General features: G+C 39.7%; 1 long non-coding RNA gene across 1 annotated transcript; it reads right to left on the reverse strand.

The window, feature by feature from the left end:
* Positions 1-366: 366 nt before the first annotated feature.
* On the reverse strand, positions 367-843 carry LOC133789878 (uncharacterized). The gene is made up of 3 exons (XR_009873760.1): positions 785-843; positions 562-668; positions 367-451 (listed from the first exon to the last, which is right to left on the reverse strand). It is a non-coding gene; the product is annotated as an uncharacterized LOC133789878 (long non-coding RNA).
* Between the last annotated feature and the right edge of the window lie 21,962 nt (positions 844-22,805).

Here is a 22,805-nt window from a genome sequence, read left to right on the forward strand (position 1 = left end):
ATACATATCTGAGATTCTGAATTATGCATAATGTGTACCAGTAGTTGCAAGTATTTAAAGTGTGTATGCATATGTATAGATAATTTTTATAAGATATGAAAGTTTCTGAAGTAAATTGACAGGGAAATTTACACATAATCACACCAAGCCAACACATTTTTATCTTAACTATTTTAGCAGACTTCAAATGTAACATTAAAAAAAACAGCAAGTACATCAGATGAGGTCTGGACCTAACGGAGCAGCAATGTGTACTACTAAAATTAATTTTCTTAAAGAATGGTGCTGCTGTAGAAAGTAGATAGTTACCAATTCATCATTTGGAATAGCATCCTTCAAAAGACGAGGATCATCAAGTACATCATGACTGCTCTTGATTTTTTTCTTTACAGCTACTAATTCCTTCTCCTCTTCTTCAGCCTCTTTTCCAAATGAAAGTAAATTCAACTTTCTGAATTGTACACGTACAGACCACATTTAGCCAAATATTTTGCACCAGACACCGGCAGACACAAACAGACAGGCACTCCACAAAAGGGGCGTACACAAATAAACACTTACTTAACAGCTTTTTTCTTCGTATCTTTATTGTCGGTGTCACTTGTTGAAAGTTCCTTAGATTTTACACGTTCTCTTGGTACAATATCATCAAATGGATTCCACAATACCTAGAATATAAGTTATCAAAGAAGTTCAATAATCAAACATACATATAAATGAAAAAAGGGCAAAATGAACAAATATAGAATGATAATCATTACTATTAAACTGTCTCTGAACCCACCTCAACTGATAATATCTTTGGGGGTGGATCAAATGGATGATCATTGTTATCATTTTCAATTTCTCCTAACCTTGTAAGATTATAAATTGAATCGTCAGTAATCTAGAAATAACACACCAAACATAAGGAATAATATTTAAAAACTTAATTCTCTTCTCAAAAATGAAACTTTTCTCGATTTAAAGGGAAGAAGTAATCATCATATGCACAATAGGCTTTGAGTAATGATTAAGTCTCAGCACGATATAGATAAGAAAACAAATTACTTCATAACCTGATCAAGATACAAGTGGAATTAACTAAAAGATGAGTATTGTCCTTGGGACAGAATATGGCTCTTGATTAAGGGAACTCTAGTGCAACGACTCAAGAAAATATGAGCTAAATATTAAGTTAACTAAATGCAATGCTATAGAGCACACACCACCAAAAAAAAAATAAAAAAACAAAACAACAATAGCAACATCAATTAGTTTCAGATTAAGAGCTACACAAGAAAGGAATTAGAAATATCTCAATCAAAGCAACTCAATTAGCAAAATCTTGATACAACTCATCATTAAATAAATGGCCTAGATTGATTACACCACCAAAATATGTGAAAATTGAAATGAATGACCTAAAATCAGTAACAACAAAACTCATGGTGATCAAAATATGTAAACAAACAAAATAATTGAAAAAGTGCTTGAAGTGCTTGAAGAAGCTTATAGAAATAGGAAGGATGAAGCAATGTGTTAAAGCAAATACAAGTCATTCAGGAATTTAATCAAACAGATTCTATGCACACATTATCACATCAAGAGAATCAAAAACAACTTCATAGATTATTATGCAAACATGTATTTATGAAAAAACACACATAAAATTTGTATAAAAATATGCAGTAAATTCAAAATAAAAGATTTAACATACTCAACCATAGATAAATCTTTAAAAATAATTAGTAAACTCAAAACAGAAAGAAATATGAAACACACAAGTTATTCTCAAAAGTAAAATAATCAAATTTACAAACCCATTTTTAAATGAAAATGAAATCTTATAGAATCACCTTAAATCAAAACATTGACATGAAAAAATATTTTTATCTCGGCACCACTCAACAACCCAGACATTGATATGAAGAAGACAACACCCTTTGCCCTTTAAGCCACCACCACGAACCCTCACCACCACCATCATGCCTACAAACATGCATAACGCAAACCCAAATAGAAGAAAAATAATTAGAATAGCTTGTCCACAACCAAGAACCATCGTCAACCCAGAGGACGAAAAAGAAAAAAGCATATCAAATTAAAAGAAAAGAAAAGAGATAGAGGGAGAGCAAGAACTTACCACCATCTACCTCGCCCCCTAAAACAAAATTCTGCCCATCGTCCGTAGAAACACACAAAGAGAGAGAGATGCTAACTACAAGAACGATAGGGAGGGAGGGAATTCAGAAAGAGAGAGAGAGAGAGAGAGAGAGAGAGAGAGAGAGATGGCCTCAGCTAGAAAGAGAGAGAGAGGGATTGAAGTAAAGGGATTCTAGGTTAAAGTTAATCTGACTTGGCTTTTTTTTTTAAATAAATAAATATCACTTACTTTATATCCAAACAAAATAAAGGGTTATACCCAAATAAAATATCACTTACATTTCATTTGCCGCCTTTTAATTTTAATTTTTTCTAGTTTACTGCTTTTTGTTTTAAAAAATTTAGTTTACTGCATTTACTTTATATCTATTATAATATTTTTTTTTCAATTGTCTTATAATGATGTGTTATTGAAAGGGGTTTTTGGTGTAGTGACATAACTATACAATTTAGAGAAAAAAAGAGAAATGAGGGCAGATTTATTAATTAAGATAAATTGGTATCTAAATTAATAAATAAGTTTAAATCAAGGTTCAAATTATAAATAATTAATTTGATAAATGATTTAAATAATTATTTAATTAATCAAATAAATAGAAAATAATATAGGCCTTGATTTTAAGTCCAACAGGCTTATAACTAAATAGGAAATTTCAGGGGCCTAAAGCCTATGATAATTTCAACCTAGCGCTGATTATTGGCTATTATTTTATTGATTTTTTAATTAAATAAGTGACCTAATTGAGCCTATAAAAGGAATGCTAAGAGAGAAGTTGGATCAGAAGTTGAATCACAAGTTTGTGATACGTTTTAGATTCTCTCTAAACATAAGTCATTTTCTAAGCCTCATTACTCTTTTCTCTTCTTCTCTCTGTATCTATCTCATGTGTTGAGAATGTCCCACCCTAGTCTAGGTGATTCTAAGGATACTTTGGAAGAGTGTGAAGATAATTGAAGAACGGTTTAGTTTCTTGCTAATACTCTGCGACAGAAAGGATACAAGAGTTAGAGAAACTGAACGAATGACTCATTCATTCCGCTGCGTATAATGTAAGTATTCTTATCATTATTTCTATTTGAATTCAACTTTAGAAACATATTCTAGGTTGTCTCATATTAACTTTTTTAATATTAGATCTACATGAAAATAAATAAAGATCATGTATAAGTTTTCCTAACAACTAGCCTCAGAGCCTTTGGTAATCTTTATTTTCATGCATGAACATGTTAAAAATTGTATTAGATGATGTGTTGAGTAACTTGATGGATTTCATGATTTTATGAAGCATATTGAATTCTATGTGATTATTATCAATTTTTAGGTTATTTTGATGTGTTTTCTATGCCACTAATTTTTATATATGCTTTATTTTGTGTAAAACATGGTAAAAATTGATTAGAAAATGGTTTTGGTTTGAAAACCTGCACAAAAAAAAATTTTGAAATTTTTTGGCTTGACTGCCAGTCGCGCGTGCGCGTGCGTAGGCATCACCCCACCAAGCGCACATGTCATTCAGCCATCTGCTGCACACTGCGAGCGCGCATGCGGGCACCATCCTGACACCACGCGCGTTCCTCAGCCGCGCGCGCACACCACACACCACGGTGAGCAGTACCCGACACGGGTACTGTTCATCACAATATTTTTTAAAATTTGTTTAATAAAAATGTGAAAATTGATTATTTATAATCAAAGCCAAAAATATCATATTTGTTTTATCATTTAAAAATGTTTTTTAAAGTAAGATATTTTAGTTGTTTGAGATTTAAATAATTAGATATTCTTACAAAGATTCAAATTCAAATTTAAAAATAGACTAACAACTTATTTTTAAATATTTCAATATCTTAAAATATTAGGATTAAGATATCTGATATTTAAGATATTTTCTTTTAAATACTTGTTATTTTTATTAAATCTTTATTTGAAAATATAAATATCTGTTTATTCTATAATTTTTAATATTTAAATTATTTGAAATTTGTTAGTTAGATATTTTAATGGATATTTGAATTTGTTTAACTATTTTGAGATATTTAGTGTTGTTATAACTATTAATATATATTTTTTAAATGGTTAAAATATTAGCTAATAGTTGTAACGACACAAGATATTTTTTGTGAAAAACAGTTAAGATATTGATTTTAAAATTTAATATTGATTAAATTTTGGAAAATATCATTTTTTTCAACCAATTATCAAAATATTTTTTAATGGGATTTAAATTAACTTTGGTTAATTGTTGATAAATCCTATTTAAAGTAAATTAATATATTTTTTTCAAATTAACTTGAACCAAGTTGATTGTTGATAAATGAAATTTAAATTAACTTTTGTTAATTGTTGATAAATTTTATTTAAATTGACTTATTTTTCTAAAATTTTAATTAATTTTATTTTTTGATAAATTCTAGATAATTGATTGTGTTATTTTTGCAAATAAAATAAATTGTGGTTTTTTTTTTTTTTTTTGCATAAATTCATAGACTTTCTCATATAGTAACATGATTTGGCTCATCCAATTATAACATGTCTGTTTGCACTATATGTGGTATTTTTACAATTGGGCTTAGATGCATATAGTGGCCCATATGTTTGTTAGATATATGGATTTTGCCAAATAAAATATTCATAAAATGATAGGTTTTATTTGGGCCCATTAAAAAATGTAAAGTTTAAATTCCTCTCTTGTGGGTAGTTCTATTTGTTAATGCTCATTTGTTTTGCATGACTATAGTGCACCTGATCAATTAATAACAATTAATAAAATGAATGTTTAAATTCCTGTCTTTTGGACCTTGTATGGAAGTATGTGAGCCTTTGTAGTGGGAACGACATACTGGACCCAGACCTCTTCCATAGAAACTCAATTGTTAAGACCCATTTACCTGAGTTTGACTTAATTGTGTGTGTTCATTGTATTAGTTAAACCTAAATATTGATTAGCAACAAATTAATTCTAAATTAACTCAATATGTTTCAATGGGAAACTTTATAATTAATTGGAAATTATAGGACTTCGTTTTAAAAATTTATTCTTTTTAATTTTTTAGTGAACCATAGTCATTAATTTTCTAAAAATAAATAATAAAATTACTATTTTTTAATCTTATAATGGGCTTATTTTAAGAATTATATTCGATCTCCACCATTGGTTTAACAAGGTCAATAGTTTAATGGGGCCTCGAGACACTTTGATTCGTCCCCCTACGGAAGGTGTTCATTAGTTATTTTGACAAAGTTAGATTTCGAAAGATAAATAATTATAGGTCAAATTCTACTAGACTCACCCCTACGGTGACTACTAGGACTAAATCTATGATTATCAAAACCGTGGGTCTAACTCATAAAATAAGAGATTTTGTTTTCTTATTTTGATCGAATAGTAGGTTCTTAATAATGGTGTCCATTATTAAATAAGTTTATAACTTTATTTAACTAGTGGTATTTTTTACTCTCGCCAACTAGGACAAGGATATCATAGATTAGTTAAAAAAAAAACTAAAGAAATAAAGATGTGATTATTTTGGTATTTTTTCTCATATCTTACATATTTTTGGAATATGTTGTGCTATTTCTTGAAATATGTGTGAATAGGAGTTTTATTGAGCAAAAGTGATTGATTTCTATTAAATTGATAACTGGTACTTTTAAGCATGGATGTGTCTACTCCCATCATTTCTCAACTTTCTAAGGAGAAACTCACTGGAGAAAACTTCCTTAAGTGGAACCAGAACATCAACATTGTGTTGATTGGTGACAACTCTGAGTTCGTCATGACTGAGGAATCCCCAGAACGAGCACTGTCTCCGCACGCTCGAATGGAACCATCTCAACATGTTCGTGATCTCCTGATCAAGATGACAAACTACTTTCAGGAAGCTAAACTACATGGAGCAATAATAGATGAGAAAATTCAAGTCTTCTTAATCCCCAATAGTCTGTCTCTAGCTTTCCTGCCATTCACTGCCAAATATGTGTTGAATAAACTCAACTATGGTTTGATGCAGCTCATGAACGAGCTTCAGAATTTTGAGTCTATCATGGGTGGACCAAGTAAGGGAGGAGAAAAGAAGACAACTACTACTACTGTTGTTGATCCAGCTAAGGCTGAAGCTAACCAAGCTTCGTCTTCGAAAGCTGGAAACAAGTGGAAAGGTGGACAAAACAATAACCCCAAGCCTACAAAGGCTGCAAAGACGAGTGCACAACCAAGTGCACAGACACCTAAGGGGAAGAACACGAAAAGCAAGAAAGGTACAGGTAAGTGTTTTCACAACAAAGAGAAGGGGCATTGGAAAAAAGATTGCCCCAAGTTTCTCGCAGCTAAAAACAATGGTAATGATTATTGTTCATATATCTTAGAAACATGTGTTTTAGAGAATGATAAATCCGTTTGAATTATTGATTTTGGATATACTAACAATGTTTGTAACTCTATACAACTTCTTGAATCGTGGGAGGAAGTGGACGAAGGCGGCTTAAAGCATAGAGTTGGGAACAGAGCGTTCGTTGCGGTCCAAGCTTGAGGAAGAGCTCGTCTGAAGTTTGGAAATAAATTTTTAATTTTAAATGATGTATTTTTTATTCCGAATTTTAGTAGAAATTTAATTTCAGTTTCAATGTTGCAATGGGTCACAATTGTGTATTGCATGTTTGGAAAATGGGCTTTATATTCAGCGAGCTAAAAAACCCCTCGCTCTTAACAATGACTTATTCAAAGTAGCTAAACCTAGGACCAATAAACGTCAAAAGACTGATAACGATAATATGACGTATTTATGGCACTTGAGACTAGGTTACATTGGCTATGATAGAATTCAAAGACTTACAAAGGACAGGCCTTTGAGGGAACTCACCTTATTTGAATTACCTATCTGTGAATCTTGTCTAGAAGGCAAACTAACCAAGCGTCCATTCTCTTCAAAGGGTGATAGGGCCAGAGAACCACTTGGACTTGTGCACTCAGATGTTTGTGGACCTTTGAATGTACAAGCCAGGGGTGATTTTGAGTATTTCATCACTTTCATTGATGATTACTATAGATACTCATGTCTTTACCTAATGCATAGGAAATTAGAAACATTTTCAAAGTTCCAGGAATTCTTAGCAATGGCTCAAAACCAATTAGGTAAAACGTTAAAGATCTTACGATCTGATAGGGGTGGAGAATATTTGGATATGCAGTTCCAAGACCATTTAACTGAACTTGGGATTTTATCACAACTTACTGCCCCAAGTACTCCTCAACAAAATGGTGTAGTGGAATGCCGGAACAAAACTTTAATGGAAATGGTTAGATGCATGCTTAGTTACTCAACTCTACCAACTTCGTTATGGGGACATTCAATTGATACCGCGAATGACATTCTCAATGTTGTGTCATCTAAATCAATCCCCAAAATACCTTTAGAACATTGGAATGGTCATCAACCTATTTACGCCATTATAGAATCTGGGGTGTCCTGCCCACGTCCTAAGGAAAAAGGAAGGAAAGCTAGAACTGCGAAATGAAGTTTGCATTTTTGTTGGCTATTCAAAAGGTACTCGGTGTAATGCCCCAAATTTCCTAATAAGGTTTAGGACCTTGATTAGGAGGTCTGGAGGGCAATAATTGATTTATTATGTTATTAGATGATTATATGCATGTGTTAGGTGTATTAAATATGCATGAGAACACATTTCTGATTAATTGGCTGATTTTCATATTTTGGCCATTTCGGGCATATATGTGTGGTTCATTATTATTATTTGGTTATGCCAGGGTTACCCAGCACGAGACGATCCTAGGAGGTAAGCTAGTGGGAAAGTCACAACGAGATTTATTCTTGACTCGGAGTGAGTCAAGGGGTATTTAGTGTATTACCGGGTTATTGGGTAATGGGAATAAGTATTTGATGATAAATTGGCAGTTAGTAAGATCAGGGGGAAATTCTGGAGGTTTTGACTATTTTGTCCCCGGGGGTGTTTTTAGGACCCCGAGCGTTAGGATTTGTTTGAGGCTACTTAAACTCGAAGTATCCTTTTAAGAAATAAAAAGAACCTTCAGTAAGTTCTCTCTCCCTCAAAGTTCCACTTTCATCTCCCGATCGCATTTTCGAAGGAAACTTGAGTTCTAAGACTCGGATTCAAGCGAGGATCGAGGCATAGCGATCCTAGGAAAGATTAGAAGCTTATTAGCCGGAGGATTTAGTTGGGAAATAACTCAATCGAAGGTAATCCAAGTTTTAAGTTCTAAGTTTTTAAACTTGAATTGGACTTTGTGTTTTGATGAGTTTTTGATTGAATTGAGACTTAGGTTTTAATGATTTGGATGATGGGGATGTTTGGGAAGTTTGATTTTTGAGTTTGGAGATGTTTTGATAGGTTTTTGGAAGGTTTTAAAATGGTAGAAACGAGGTTTTTGGCTGGTTCGCGGTTGGGCCGCGGCCCTGTTCTAGGGCGCCACGGCCCAAGCTTGAAGAATGAGGAGGAGGCTCTGCCAAGGGGGTGGGCCGCGGCATAGTGCATGGAGGGTCGCGGCCCTTAAGGCAAAAGTTGCCGAGATTTGTGTTTTTGGCATGGGAACGTAAGTCTGAGGGCCTGAGATCGATCCTACTACCTAGTTGAGTGGGATTCAACGTCCCGAAGGCTTGGGTTGGGTTTGGAAGTATTTATTTACTCATTTTGATGAGGTTTTATATAATGGTTGTGACTAGGTTATCACTAGGGGCTTGGAATCAGGATCGTGCTTGTGGCTCATTTATTGGAAACCTATTCTTGGACCAATGGTAAGAAAACTGCACCCCATATGTGACATGCATGGTTATTCTTGATGCATGTTGGATGTTTAAATGTGATGCATGTGATGCACGAGAAACATGTGGTTAGGGCATGTCATGAATGTTAAATATGAGATTGATCAGAGCTTGAGTCTCTGTGTTTGTGCATGATCCTAATTATGCTAGCAATTGTTAAGTAAGCATTTTGATTGCCCTGTATTAGGATATTGGACATATGATATATGCCTTGTAGCATTGCTTACTTGTGTGTGGCATTGACTAACTGGTCAGAATCGGCACTGGTCGCGTTCTACTGACCTAAGAGTCAGAAACGGCATAAGTGTTATGAACGCAGAGCCGATAAAAGATTAGATCTAATCGACATCGGCATTGAATGACTCATATGGGATATTAATGCTGGACCGACCCTAAGTTTGATGAAAATTATAAGCGCTTGACTAGCCAAAGGTTAGTTACTCAGAGCCAGGGCCAAAGGCCTAGGTGACTGTTTTGTCACATGGCTAAGGGAGCGGAATCCCACATTATTGATTTTGTGGTCAATCTATAGGTTTATGTTGATGACTATTTCATCAGATTCCTATCTTGTTTAAGCTAGTGAAATGATCACTTATGTATTTAAAGCTACTGACCCCCTGATAGTGACTTGATGATTAGTCACTCGTTTAAAGGTACAGACCCCCTTTTAGTGACTTGTTGATCAATCACTCGTTCATTGTCTGAACTTATTTTCATACGTGATTAAGGTTGTTATTGCTAGGCATGCACTTTATGATTTGATGTCAAGATATGATTGTTCATGAGCATATTGAGTTTTCTTGCTGGGCTTTGGCTCACGGGTGCTATGTGGTGCAGGTAAAGGCAAAAGAAAGCTAGACCATCCTTGAGTTGGAGAGCTTAGGTGACAATGTGTACATATGCGGCTGCTCGACCGCCACGGCCGATGGTTGAAAAAGGAACTAGGGTTACACCCTGTTTTGCCGCTTAGATCGACTAGTTGTAAATATTTTATTGTAATGAACCCTTAAATTGTATTTTTAGGATCCCAATGTATACAGCAAATGTTCTAATGAAACGTTATATCTTAACCAAAAAATTTAATCCCTAAACCGCTAATCATACTTAGTCACACGATTATGGCCTAATGACTTGATTAGTGAGTTTAGCACTGTTTAAAAGGCACACTGTAATGGTCCCTGGAGTTTAGGGCGTTACACTCGGGGTGGACTTTTCTATATTCATTCAGACAAGAAAGTGTTTACTTATGTGAATGCTACTTTTATGGAAAATGACTATGCCCAAAACTTCAAACCATACAGCAGAGTAGTTTTAGAGGAGATGGTTAAAGAATTGACTCAAACCAATGTTCCATAGTCATCAATGCGAGTTGATGATGAAATTTCCACTCTTCATGTCCAATCGACACAAGTCGATTTAAATGAAGAAAGTACCACTATTCCTGACCAAACAGTCACGGAGCGTCGTCGTAGTGGGAGGGTTTCTAGGAACCCAGTTCGCTATGGTTTGGATGGTGAAACCAATATAGTTGTTGGTGACACTAGTGATGATGATCTGTTGTCTTCAAACAGGCAATGGATAGCCTTGAAAAAGAACTATGGCTCGAAGCCATGAAACAGGAAAATGAGTCCATGTACTCAAATTCCGTCTGGGATCTTGTGGAAGCACCTAGTGACTTTAGGGTTATTGGTGCAAGTGGATCTACAAGAAGAAATGAGGTGTTGATGGAAATATCAAGACTTATAAAGCTCGATTAATGGCAAAGGGTTATACCCAAAGAGAAGGCGTGGACTATGAGGAAACTTTTAATCTTGTAGCCATGCTCAAATTCATTCGCATCCTCCTATCCATAGCAGCCGCTCTCGACTATGAGATCTGGCAAATGGACGTCAAGACATCTTTTCTTAATGGAAAGCTTGACCAAGTCATTTATATGGATCAGCCATAAGGATTTAAAGTAGTTGGACAAGAAAGAAAAATTTGCAAGTTGAATAGGTTCATCTATGGACTTAAGCAAGCTTCTCATTCCTGGAACCTTAGTTTGATGAAATAATCAAAACCTATGGCTTTGAACAAAATATTGATGAGCCTTGTGTTTACCAACTGAATGCAAATCAAATAGTGGTATTCCTGGTTCTTTATGTAGATGATATCTTACTCATTGGAAACCATGTGAAGAATTGGCTGAGCACTCAATTCCAGATGAAGGATTTGCGTGAAGCAAGTTATGTTCTAAGTATCTAGATCATTAGGGATAGAAAGAACAGACTCTTAGCTCTATCTCAAGCAATTTACATAGATAAAGTGTTTGAACGATTCTCAATGACAAATTCCAAGAAAGGACGTCTACCGTCTCGCCATGGAATTCATATTTCAAAGAAGCAGTCTCCCCAGACTTCTGAAGAGGAAGATGCAATGAGAAAAGTTCCTTACACATTTGTAGTTGGAAGTCTAATGTATGCTATGTTGCGTACTAGACCAGATATCTGCTATGCAGTGGGAGTACTGAGCAGGTATCAGTCAAACCCAGGACTGGAACATTGGATAACAGTTAAGCATATCCTAAAGTATTTAAGGCGGACTAGGGATTATATGTTAGTCTACAAGGGTGGTGTTCTAAACCCTATAGGCTACACTGATTCATATTTTTAGACTGATGTCGATGACAGGAAGTCTACTTCTGGAATACTGTTTACTCTTGGGGGTGGAGCTGTGAGATGGTGAAGCGTAAAGCAGTCTCCAATCTCCGATTCCATCGTGGAGGCTGAGTACATAGCTGCGTCCGAAGTAGGTAAGGAAATAGTCTGTCAAAAGAAATTCTATTCGAATCTTGGTGTTATTTTCATAAATGGATTAACCTCTTGTGTTGTTTTGTGACAATACAGGAGGGATATCCAACTCGAAATAACCTTGTAGTCACAAGAGGAGTAAGCATATAGAAATGAAGTATCACATTATCCAAGAATATGTGGCTAGGGAGATGTGAAGTTTATGAAGATTGCATCTGAAGTCAATCTTGCAGATCCGTTTACAAAGACACTACCAGAAGCTACATTTGATAAGCATATCAAAGAAATAGGATTAGTAGAATTAAGGCATTAGTTTGAATTAGTGCAAGTGGGAGTTTGTTGGGGTTTTATGCCCTAATTAAAACCTAATTTATTTGTAATCTCATTTATTATCAATAAAAGAATAGTCATTTTTTTGACTTGGCCAATCACTTTGCTCACATGTTTTATTTTAATGATTATTTGTTTAATATAAACTTTTATTAAACCCCAAGCATATAGCTAAACGTATTTATAGTGACGTAATCGCAGTGGAATATAAATATGATTATATGCTCGAAATAAGTTAGTCCTAAGATTAGTCATTGCATAGGATTTACACTGACTTGCCAATCTACGATATGATCTACTTACACATCGCAGTGTTATGTTCTTTTCAGAGCATTAGCAAAGTAGATAAAATCGGATGTATTTGTTACATCGGACAAGACCGATATTGACAGTAGATAGGAAAAGTAAACATACCGTTGTTATCTATTCTAGTCATATCATATAGTTGACCATAAGTCAATTCAATCTTAATTCTGAGTGGTTAGTATTCTAATTGATTGTATTATTTGAGTTCTTTGACTTGTTCGTTACCAGCTTGCCCTACGGACTAGCCCATACTTACATCTTGGGAACTCGATAGTATAATTGAGTGGGAGTGGTAATCATAGATATGAACATCTATAGCTTCTGATGAAGAAGTGAAACGATGGTTTCCTTTTAGTTTGGTTCAAGGTGTTAAATGATAGAGATCTCATTTCAGTAATTAATATTAGTTGACTGAAATATCATTTACAAGGAACTAAGTGTTTTAAGGAAAAAATACAATGAGGGGTAAAACAGTATTTTAGTCCCATCTCATTGTAGACCGTCTAAAGAGGATTGAGTGACAATTATGGTTGAAACAATGGATAATTAATAACGCGTCTATTTTTCTTATAGAGCGTTCTATGAATTCAAGAGTGCAATTCCGAGTCTTATTGGAGCTTGATTTCATAGGCCCATGGTCCCCACTGTACCTTGGATAAAATTATCTAGATAGTCTCAATTAATTGATTTAATTATCAATTACAATTATCAAAGTTGACTAGGTCAATTTTGGACAGTTTCACATAGTTATACAATTTAGAGAAGAAAAGAGAAATGAGGGCAGATTTATTAATTAAGATAAATTGGTATCTAAATTAATAATAAGTTTAAATCAAGGTTCAAATTATAAATAATTAATTTGATAAATGATTTAAATAATTATTTAATTAATCAAATCAATAGAAAATAATATAGGCCTTGATTTTAAGTCCAACGGGCTTATAATTAAATAGGAAATTTCAGGGGCCTAAAGCCCATGATAATTTCAACCTAGGGCTGATTATTGGCTATTATTTTATTGATTTGTTAATTAAATAAGAGACCTAATTGAGCCTATAAAAGGAATGCTAAGAAAGAAGTTGGATCAGAAGTTGAATCACAAGTTTGTGATACGTTATAGATTCTCTCTAAACATAAGTCATTTTCTAAGCCTCATTACTCTTTTCTCTTCTTCTCTTTGTATCTATCTCATGTGTTGAGAATTTCCCACCCGAGTCTAGGAAGGATACATTGGAAGAGTGTGAAGATAATTGAAGAACGGTTTAGTTTCTTGGTAATACTCTGCGACAGAAAGGATACAAGGGTTAGAGAAACTGAAGGAATGACTCATTCATTCCGATGCGTATAATGTAAGTATTCTTATCATTATTTCTATTTGAATTCAACTTTAGAAACATGTTCTAGGTTGTCTCATATTAACTTGTATAATATTAGATCTACATGTGTAGTGCACCAAATTTTTTTTTTAGTTTATTAAAAATTTTGTGATTTATTTTATTTAAGTGTTAAGTGTCATGAATTGTTTTATATAAATGATGTTTATTTTATTTAGTTGTTGTTTGTTTTATTTGATTGTTTGTTATTTTATTTAATTGTTAGAATTGTTTGTAGAATATTTTTGTGAAATTACTTGTTAATTGATATATATTTATTTTTATTTTAAAAATGTGATTATGTGAGATTTGGTTGAATGCACTAAGGTGCATGGTAGATAGTGTTGTACCCTAGTGATTTAGTGTGTGCAAGTGCATGGTAGCATGGTACACGTGTATATTTTCTACACACCTTATATTTCCTTTTATCATATTTTAATTGATTTAATTAAAAAAATATATATATATATATATAAATAAGAGAAATGGAAAGATGGTGGACGGCAAGGAGTGGGAAAAGGAAAATGACATTATTCCTTTTATTTTTCTGAATCAATTAAACTTAAATTTTGGAAGATTATAGCTATTATGGGTAAGGGAATTTCGACATTTTTATTATTTAAAATACTCTTTATTATAATGGATTTTAGGCTTAATTAGATGAGTAGATTGAGGAACTTACCATTTATTTTTGTGAGGCTTTATGAGAGGATTAGGTTAAGAAGGGAAGGAAATATTGGAAGAGCATTTTTTGCTCTTGGTTGCCGTGAGTTGAAGAGAGGAAAAGAGAAAGAGAGTGGCGAGCTAGAGAGAGAAGGGAAAGGGCTGCCATTTTTCTAGAGAGAAGGAAGAAGAGAAAAAGAAAAAGGAAGAGAAGAAGAAGAAGAGGGTTTCGAAACCCTAGGTAAGTTCTAACCTATTGGTGTTTTGAATATTGAATTAGAGTCTTCTCCTCTTCTCTAATCTAAGATTATTTTGTGGTTTCTTTCTTTGGGTGTATGGTGTTCGAAAATCCCCTATGGGTGATGAGGTTTTTCTTGCTAGAGTATTCTTGATTCAACAATCAAGAGAGGTAATGGTTTTTCTTAACCTATGTTGGATTGATGAGTCTATCCTTGATGTTGATTTTGGTGGTGTTTATTGGTTTGGTTATTGTAGGTTGGTGATGAGGTAGTTATGTTTGATTTTTGTTTACCGAGTTTTTCGGAAACGAATAACTAACAGAATAATAAAAAGATAAGAACTGTAGAAATGCTGAAATGTAACTAAACAAACAGTGTTTTTACGTGGTTCAGGCGTTAACAAGCCCTAGTCCACGAGTCGATGTTATTATACTTGGAAAAGGTTACAGTAAGATGGCTGGTGCACAAGAACTTCACACACTCACAGTGTTTCTCTCGGGTTCTCTTGAAGAAGATGAAGCTAGAGAGATTTTAATAGAGTTTTTGCTATATCATTTGTCCGTCCCTCTTCTTGTAAAATGAAGGGGTCTTTATAGCTAGGGTTTTGGATTAGGGTTTTTCTCTACGTACATGAGTCTTAATTACACCAGCCATAAATAGGGATACAATTACTGTAGTAGCATGGCTACAAGACTCTATGTGGGTATATTTACGTGAAAGTATGGGGAACACACAAAGTCAGCCGTCTTTTCCAAGTTGTCAGCGGAACAGTAGGCGAAAAGGTACCCTTAGGCGTGCTGGGATGTGTGCGGCTTTGACCTGACGGGCGTGTCAGGCGGGATCCTGTGTCAGGTGGATATCATTCCAAATATGCCTCCTCCAGGACTCGACCGTTTGGCTTTGTTCCGTGCGAGGCACGGAACTGCTTCCGTGGAGACCACTCGAAGAGCTTCTCCTGGAAGGAGCTTCCCCGAAGGATACCCCTTCGGGAGTCCGGGAGAGTTGACGAGTTTTCGTATTGTGTTTGCGTGGAAGAGTAATCCGGACACTAAACGGGAGAGGCGAAGCCTTTCTATTCATCCGCGAGCTCTGGTCACCTATCGTGAAAGACATCGATAATTCTGCTTCCCCGAGGTCATCAATCTAAACGCTATCCGGAAATCTGGATAACATTTACCCCCCAAGGTCACGGAGCTTTGAGAGATCCGGGAGCTTGTACAATCGGTTTCTTAGACTAGGCGAGGGGGCACCTTCTGTGTTCCCGGAAGGGTTCCTTTTTCCCGCCTGAGTATTAGTATGAAAAAGAAAGGGAATTTCTTCTGTTTGAGATCAAGTACTCAAGTGCGGCAAGGACCACGTGTCATTCTGGGAATGGTTCTGCGACCAAGACGTGTGCGTAAGGCGACTGGTTGAGGATGCGTGCGTTAGTCATCTGACTAATGATTTGACGGTTTTTAATGGTACTCAGGGCCCGAGGTGGTGTAATGATGGGAAATAAATACTTTATTCCCATCCGAGGAGTCATAAATAGGATCGTCGCTTCCTCTCCAACCGTTGGATCTGACGCACACGGAATGGGAAGATCGGGACCGTCCACTTGAGGAATTCGAAACGGCTTCTTCCCTGCTATAAAAACGAGGGAAAGGACCTTTCTTCCTCTTTACGCTTTCAGATTCTCCATCTTTAGGATTTTCAGATTTCCAAACCTTCGAACTCTCAGGCTTCCCAGCTTACGTTCCCCCGAACTTGCCATTTCTTTTGGTAAGTGTCTGGAAACTTTTCTTTTTGATTTGGCAGTGGGTTTATTCCCTGAAGTTCCTGGTTTGAATCGCCGTTCGTCTTTGCAGCTTTTACTTCTCGTGATCGTGCTGTGCAGTGATCCAGTTACTTCTTCAACCTCCAACTACCCGAATATCAGTAAGTATTTCTACTTTGCTCTTTCCTCTCAGACCTTAGGTTGTTGGTAGTTGTTAGAGTAGAGGTTTCTGCCATTATTGCTTATGTGCATGCGTGAATAGGGCTTTGGTAGGCATGTGATCGATTGTGAGTCGATAAGTAGCCTTTTCTGCATGCTTTGGCGATTTGCGTTTGGAAAGTCGTCCCTTGTTTTGCTGTTTTAGGGCATAAGCATGAACGCCTTTAGGGTGTCTTTCTCTGGAAAAACACTTCTTTTGGTGGGCTTAGGCTCGGGGTCTGAGTCTGGTTCCTTGCTGCCCTTCGGGTGGCATGGTGCCAATCCCTCGGTAAGCTCGGTGGGAGCCTCTCCAAGCAGTTTTCGGGGAGGGTCTCCCCGACGCCTTTGATACCACTAGGGTATGACAAGGGTGCTGACTGCTTAGAGTGTTTTCTTCTTTCTTTTCTTTTGTCCAGTGACGAACATCTCAAAGGAACAACTCCTTGCTGTGGGGAAGGTTGATTCTGCCCAAGAGAAGGGCTCTCCTGTCGCTGGTGGAAAGGGGAAAGGAAAGTCGAAAGTGGTCGCGGCTAGCCCACCAATCTCCAATAGCTCCATCTGGGAGACGGACCAAAAGCCGAACCTTTTCAGGAATTATGGCATGCTGGAGCTGTATTCCTCTGAGGCAGGCCTGAAGAACATCCCAGGCCTGATGTGGCACCGTCTGTCGGTGCTGGGCGAGTCAGCTAGCCAGAGTCACGAGGGCTTTGGTGCCTGGAGTTGGGCACACATAGTGTGTGGGGCGCACTTGCCCCTAAGGAGTTACTTCGCCAATTTCTGTGTGAAGGCGGGGATTGCCCCCTTCCAGTTAATTCCTCCCAGCTACAAGCTCTTAGCAGGGTGGTTCATCTTTTGCAAGTCCCGGAGACTGAAAGCTCCTACCCCGGAGGAGGTGCTGTACTTTTACGGGTTGAAGTCTCAGCCTATGAGGGGTCATTCAGACAAGGTGGGGTTTTACAGGCTAGAAAGGCACCCGGACGTGATGTGCCCCACTTGTCATACCGCGAGGGTTCCAGACCTCCGGGAATACTGGTTCCTGACGACTGGCTTCCCGCTGAAGAAGGTGCCAGCCCTATCTTTGGACTTCAAAATCCCTGGTAAGTGCTCCTTCTTCTCCTTTTCAACTTTGTTTCTTTGCGTTTGATTTTCCTTTTGGGAGGATATCTAACGCTTGTATTTGATTTTTGCAGAAGTCGTTCCGCGGACACCTCGCTGCGCGGAGATGATAAGGAGGTCCAAGTTCTACGAAGGGCTTTCTGAGGAAGAGTTGAAAGTGGAGGGACTTGTGACCTCCGAATCGTTGAGGGAGTATGGGTTACTCGCCTCCTTCCAAAATATCGAGCCAGTAAGTGGCAGGGGGCAGACTCAGGTGTCGGCTGACATCCGGGAGCAGATTGCCCTGGAGCTGTCTAAGGTAATCACCCAAGCAGCCCGAGACGAAAATACTATATCTCCTAGTTGGGCGGAGAGGTTCCCCGACCCCCAGCCGGAGGAAGAGGAGATCGAGGCTCGCCACGCCGCGGCTTACCCTGACATAGGGGCTCCGGGGGCTAGTACCTCCGGGAGAAGTAAGACTAGTTTTCGGTTGATTCACACCCCAGCCTGTCTGAGGTTTCCCGGACCTCTCAGATGGGGTTTGATCCCCGTTTCCTTAGGCTAGATCCGCGTAGGATACCTTTCGACAGGTATTGTGATAGGGTAGATGAGCTCCTCTGGTGTCTGAGTGACGGTAGTCTGCCAGAAGGTGTCATCATGGTTGACCCTTCTTCTCTCAACATGTCATTCCCGGACTTCAAGGAGTACGGGAGTTTCCTGGAGCAGGAAGCGATGTTTTGTTTTGCTCGGGGAAGGCCATCCACGTTTCTCGTGCATGGTCGTCCCTTTCAAACTTTTCTTTTTCTCGTTTCTTGTTCCCTGCTGGCGCGCTTGCTTGTGCTTTTTTGTTGATTGCCGCTTCTTACTTATTTTCTTTCTCATTGCTCGTTGGTTCGTTATCCTTGCTTTGTACGTTTCTTGCAGAGTATCCGGAAGCCAAGATGTTGGGGAGAGTGACTTTGCTCATTAAGAAGGCTGCCACTAGCCAAGACCCGTCCACGGGGAAAGGACGGAAGACCAAGGCTGGTAGGGGAGGTAAAACTGCCTCCCCCAAGAAGACGAGTGGCGAGGCGCAAGTGTCTCCGAGGGTAGAGAAGTCTCCTGCTGACGGGCCTTCCGAGACCATGATGGTCTCGAGTAGCAGCAGCGACGGGGAAGGGCTTGTGTTCCCCGTGAAGAAAACTGGGGTGAGCAAGCGTCCGGGAGAAGATGCTGAGGGTGCTAAGAAGAAACGCCTTAGCAGCAACAAGAACAACAGACACAATCACCATCGTCACAGCTGCAGCAACCACAACATCCAAACCAGCAGCAGCAACAAGGGCAATTACTTCTGCTGCCGCAGCAGCAAAAGCAACAGACCGGGGCCTTAATACCCCGCCTGCCTCCTCCTCCAGCTCAAAGGGGGTCCACCCTTCTGGGGTCTCCTTCTTCTCAGACAACCAACCTTCCCCTGCCTGGCCTGAAGTTCCACTTCCCACGGAAGCCAACCAGTTTCCCCGCTGCCCTCCTGGAGGGTGTAAGACGGGCCGATAGCTTTTTGAAGAGGCGGTTAGAGGCGGAGAAGGCTGTTACTCAGGGAAGGGCAGATAACTTGTCTGCCGTGAAGAGAGCTGAGCTGGCCGAGGGGGTGAGATCTCTTCACCCGGCCGGAGCGGTTCTGGATGGTCCAGCCTTGGAGAAGAGGCTGGTGCCTAGGCTCGGACGTGCATTGGCGCCGTTCGGAGCTGAGATGATGGAGGACATGGCCCTGAGCTTATGCGAGCTCAATTCTGAGAAATGGGCCATCAGTAGCAGCAAGGATCCGCTGTTGCTGACACACGCTGTGAAGCAGCAACTGTCCGGGGTAAGCCGTCAGTTGTTATTTTTTGGGATCACCTGTCTTTTGGTCCGGCTTTAGCTCATTCTGTTGTCTTTCCTTGCAGGCCTCTATGATCGCGGAACGCTCGTTCCGGGAGGTTGGTGCAGCTCTGGTTCAGCTGGAGGAGAGCCAACTGGCTCTCCAGGCCTTGGAGGCGCAGAAACAGAAACTGACCCAACAGGCCTTGGGGGCTTCGGAGAAGATTGATCAGGCCCGACGCACGGCTGAAGAAGAGGCGGAGAAGAAATATCTTGCCAAATATCAAGAGTACCGGGCCAAGGCAGAGAGTGAGTTTAGACAGCGGTCGGATGGGATGAAGGCCGAAAACTCCAAGCTCCGGGAAGAGCTGTCCCAAGCCAAGGTGGAGAAGGATACCCTGGAAGCCTGCTTGCAATCAAAAAACGATCTCCTCCTTAAGCGGCAAGAGGAATATTCCACTCTTCAGAGTAAGCTGCACGAGGAGGAGCAACTCCATAAGAGGAGCAGGGATCTCGTGTCTATGCTGCAGTTGGGGCTCGCCGAGAAGGATAAAGAGATCGGGGCTTTACAATTCACTGCCAGGGGGCATGTGACCGAGAAGCAATCCGTGCTGAACCAAAATAGGGAGCAGCGCAAGGAGATTGATTCTCTTAAGGGGGAGCGGGATGCCTCCAAGGCCGAAATGGAAAAATTGAGGGCCCAACTAACTGTCGCGGAAGCACAGCTGGCAACCTCCGAGGCGGAGCGCTTGAAGGAGAAGGAGGATGCTGAGGTGATACTGAACAGGACTATTAATATATCGCATGTGGTCCTCATGCATCAACTCTGGAAAGTGAACCCGGAGGTATTAGGCTATCTGGGAGATGATGCCGAAGCCATGAGGGAGAAGCTACTCGTGTGGGATCAGGGCCCAGAGGTGTACGTCCAAACTTACAACATTGACGAACGTGCTGAAGCTCCTGAGGCGGGAGATCCCGGAGAGGCGGGGACCTCTGAACCTTCTCATGACCAAATTCCTCCTTCCAATGAGCCGACTCCGCCAGCCTCAGCTGAAACCGATGCCCCCGAAGCTGCGGTCGTGGACGCTGTAGTTACCCCCAATGCTTGAAGGGGTTTTATCTTTAATTGTTTTTCATTTTGAGTTTTTCATTGCGGACATTTTTGCCATAATCATAGCATTCTCCTTTCTTTTCTGCCGAGTTCTTTATTTATCTTTGCGCTTAGGGTAGACATTTATACGGTAGAAACTGTTGTAGGGGCGTATGGGGTTTTGGTTCCAACAGCCAAAACCTATGCACTTCCCACTTGAAGCTTTAACGGATGATGTCTTTTCCCATGTAGTTTCTAGGTTACGAAGGTTTCCTGGTTCCAACGGCCAGGCTCCTTTCACCGTACTTTAGCTTTCCTGAGGTAAATAGCCAATCCCGGGACTTGTAGTTATATTGTTCGCTGGGATTGCTAAGGTGAGTCGTTCCATTGTTTGGAACGGGAGTTCTTTTGGTGAGCGTCGCTAGACTTAAGGTTAGATCCGCGCGAAGCAAAGCTCTACAGCGCTCGCGGATCTTGCCATCTTTCGCCTTGCGGGATCCGGAGCTGGAGCTTGCGAAGCAAAGCTCTACAGCGCTCGCGGATCTTGCCACCTTTCGCCTTGCGAGACCCGGAGCTGGAGCTTGCGAAGCAAAGCTCTACAGCGCTCGCGGATCTTGCCATCTTTCGCCTTGCGGGATCCGGAGCTGGAGCTTGCGAAGCAAAGCTCTACAGCGCTCGCGGATCTTGCCATCTTTCGCCTTGCGGGACCCGGAGCTGGAGCTTGCGAAGCAAAGCTCTACAGCGCTCGCGGATCTTGCCATCTTTCGCCTTGCGGGATCCGGAGCTGGAGCTTGCGAAGCAAAGCTCTACAGCGCTCGCGGATCTTGCCATCTTTCGCCTTCCGAGACCCGGAGCTGGAGTTTGCGAAGCAAAGATCTACAGCGATCGCGGAGAATTCTGCAAAGGACTTGTCAGGGAGTTGGGGGTGTTTTGGTGTAGCTCTATGAACGTGCCTCAACCCCCAGTCCCGTCCATCGCTGGGCTACACAGGAGATAATTCTCATGATACATAATGGCAGGCATTTCCATGGCAATTTTCACATAAGCACATAATGCACATATGACACGTAATGCAAGCATGTTCATGGCAACAAAATAAACCTAAGCTTAACAACTTAAACATTTCAAACAATTTAAAATTTTCAAACACAATGCTAGCACATAAGTGGTGTTCTGTGTACGTTTTGTTCAAGGGGCGTATGGCTATGCCTTAGCCATGTATACCCCCTAAGTGAGCGTGGGGTCCGGACGTCTCCGGACCGCGTGGTCACTTGTTAAAACGCAGCTTTGAACACAGGGATAAAAAGTGCAGTAAAAGCGGAGTGAATCTCTCCGTGTTTCATTAAATTAGCCTGCTAGGCGTGAGTTTTACAACAGGGAGGATTATTTCCACATTTTTCACTTTTGCTATTTTCACCAAGGACTTCCGACTGGATGGTCCGGGGCCTACTGGTAGTAACGGCGGAGGTGCTCCGTGTTCCAGGCGCGCGGGACTTTAGATCCGTCGAGTCTCTTTAAGTGATACGTCCCATGGCCCACTTTTTCTTGGACTTCATAGGGGCCTTCCCAGTTGGGTCCGAGGACTCCTACTCCCGGATCCTGCGTAGCAGGAAATACTCTCCGTAGGACAAGATCCCCAACTTCGAATGTACGGCTCTGGACTCTCATGTTAAAGTGTCGGGCTATCTTGCCTTGGTACATTTTTAGTTGGACCTGCGACTGCTCCCGGAGCTCTTCGATCATGTCCAAGGACTCCTGGAGGAGGGCATGGTTCCGGGTAGGATCGTAGGTGTCTTGCCTGTGAGAGGGGATCATAGCTTCTACTGGGATGACGGCCTCGCAACCGAAGGTCATGGAATAAGGCGTGTGCCCCGTCGAAGTTCTCTCTGTTGTGCGATAGGCCCAAAGTACTCGCGGAAGTTCTTCCGGCCAGTGAGCCTTGCAGGCTTGGAGTTTTTTCTTCAACGTGGTCTTTAATATTTTGTTTACAGCTTCCACTTGCCCATTAGCCTGGGGTCTGGCGACTGCGGAAAAGCTTTTGATAATTCCATGCGAAGCACAGAAGTTCGTGAAGTGTTCACTGTCAAACTGCTTTCCGTTGTCGGACACAATTTTCCGTGGAAGCCCAAAACGACACACTATATTCCTGATGAAAAAATCCAGTGCTTTTTTAGATGTGACCGTGTT

This window comes from Humulus lupulus, chromosome 7, assembly GCF_963169125.1.
Source record: "Humulus lupulus chromosome 7, drHumLupu1.1, whole genome shotgun sequence".
NCBI classification, from domain to species: Eukaryota; Viridiplantae; Streptophyta; class Magnoliopsida; order Rosales; family Cannabaceae; genus Humulus; species Humulus lupulus.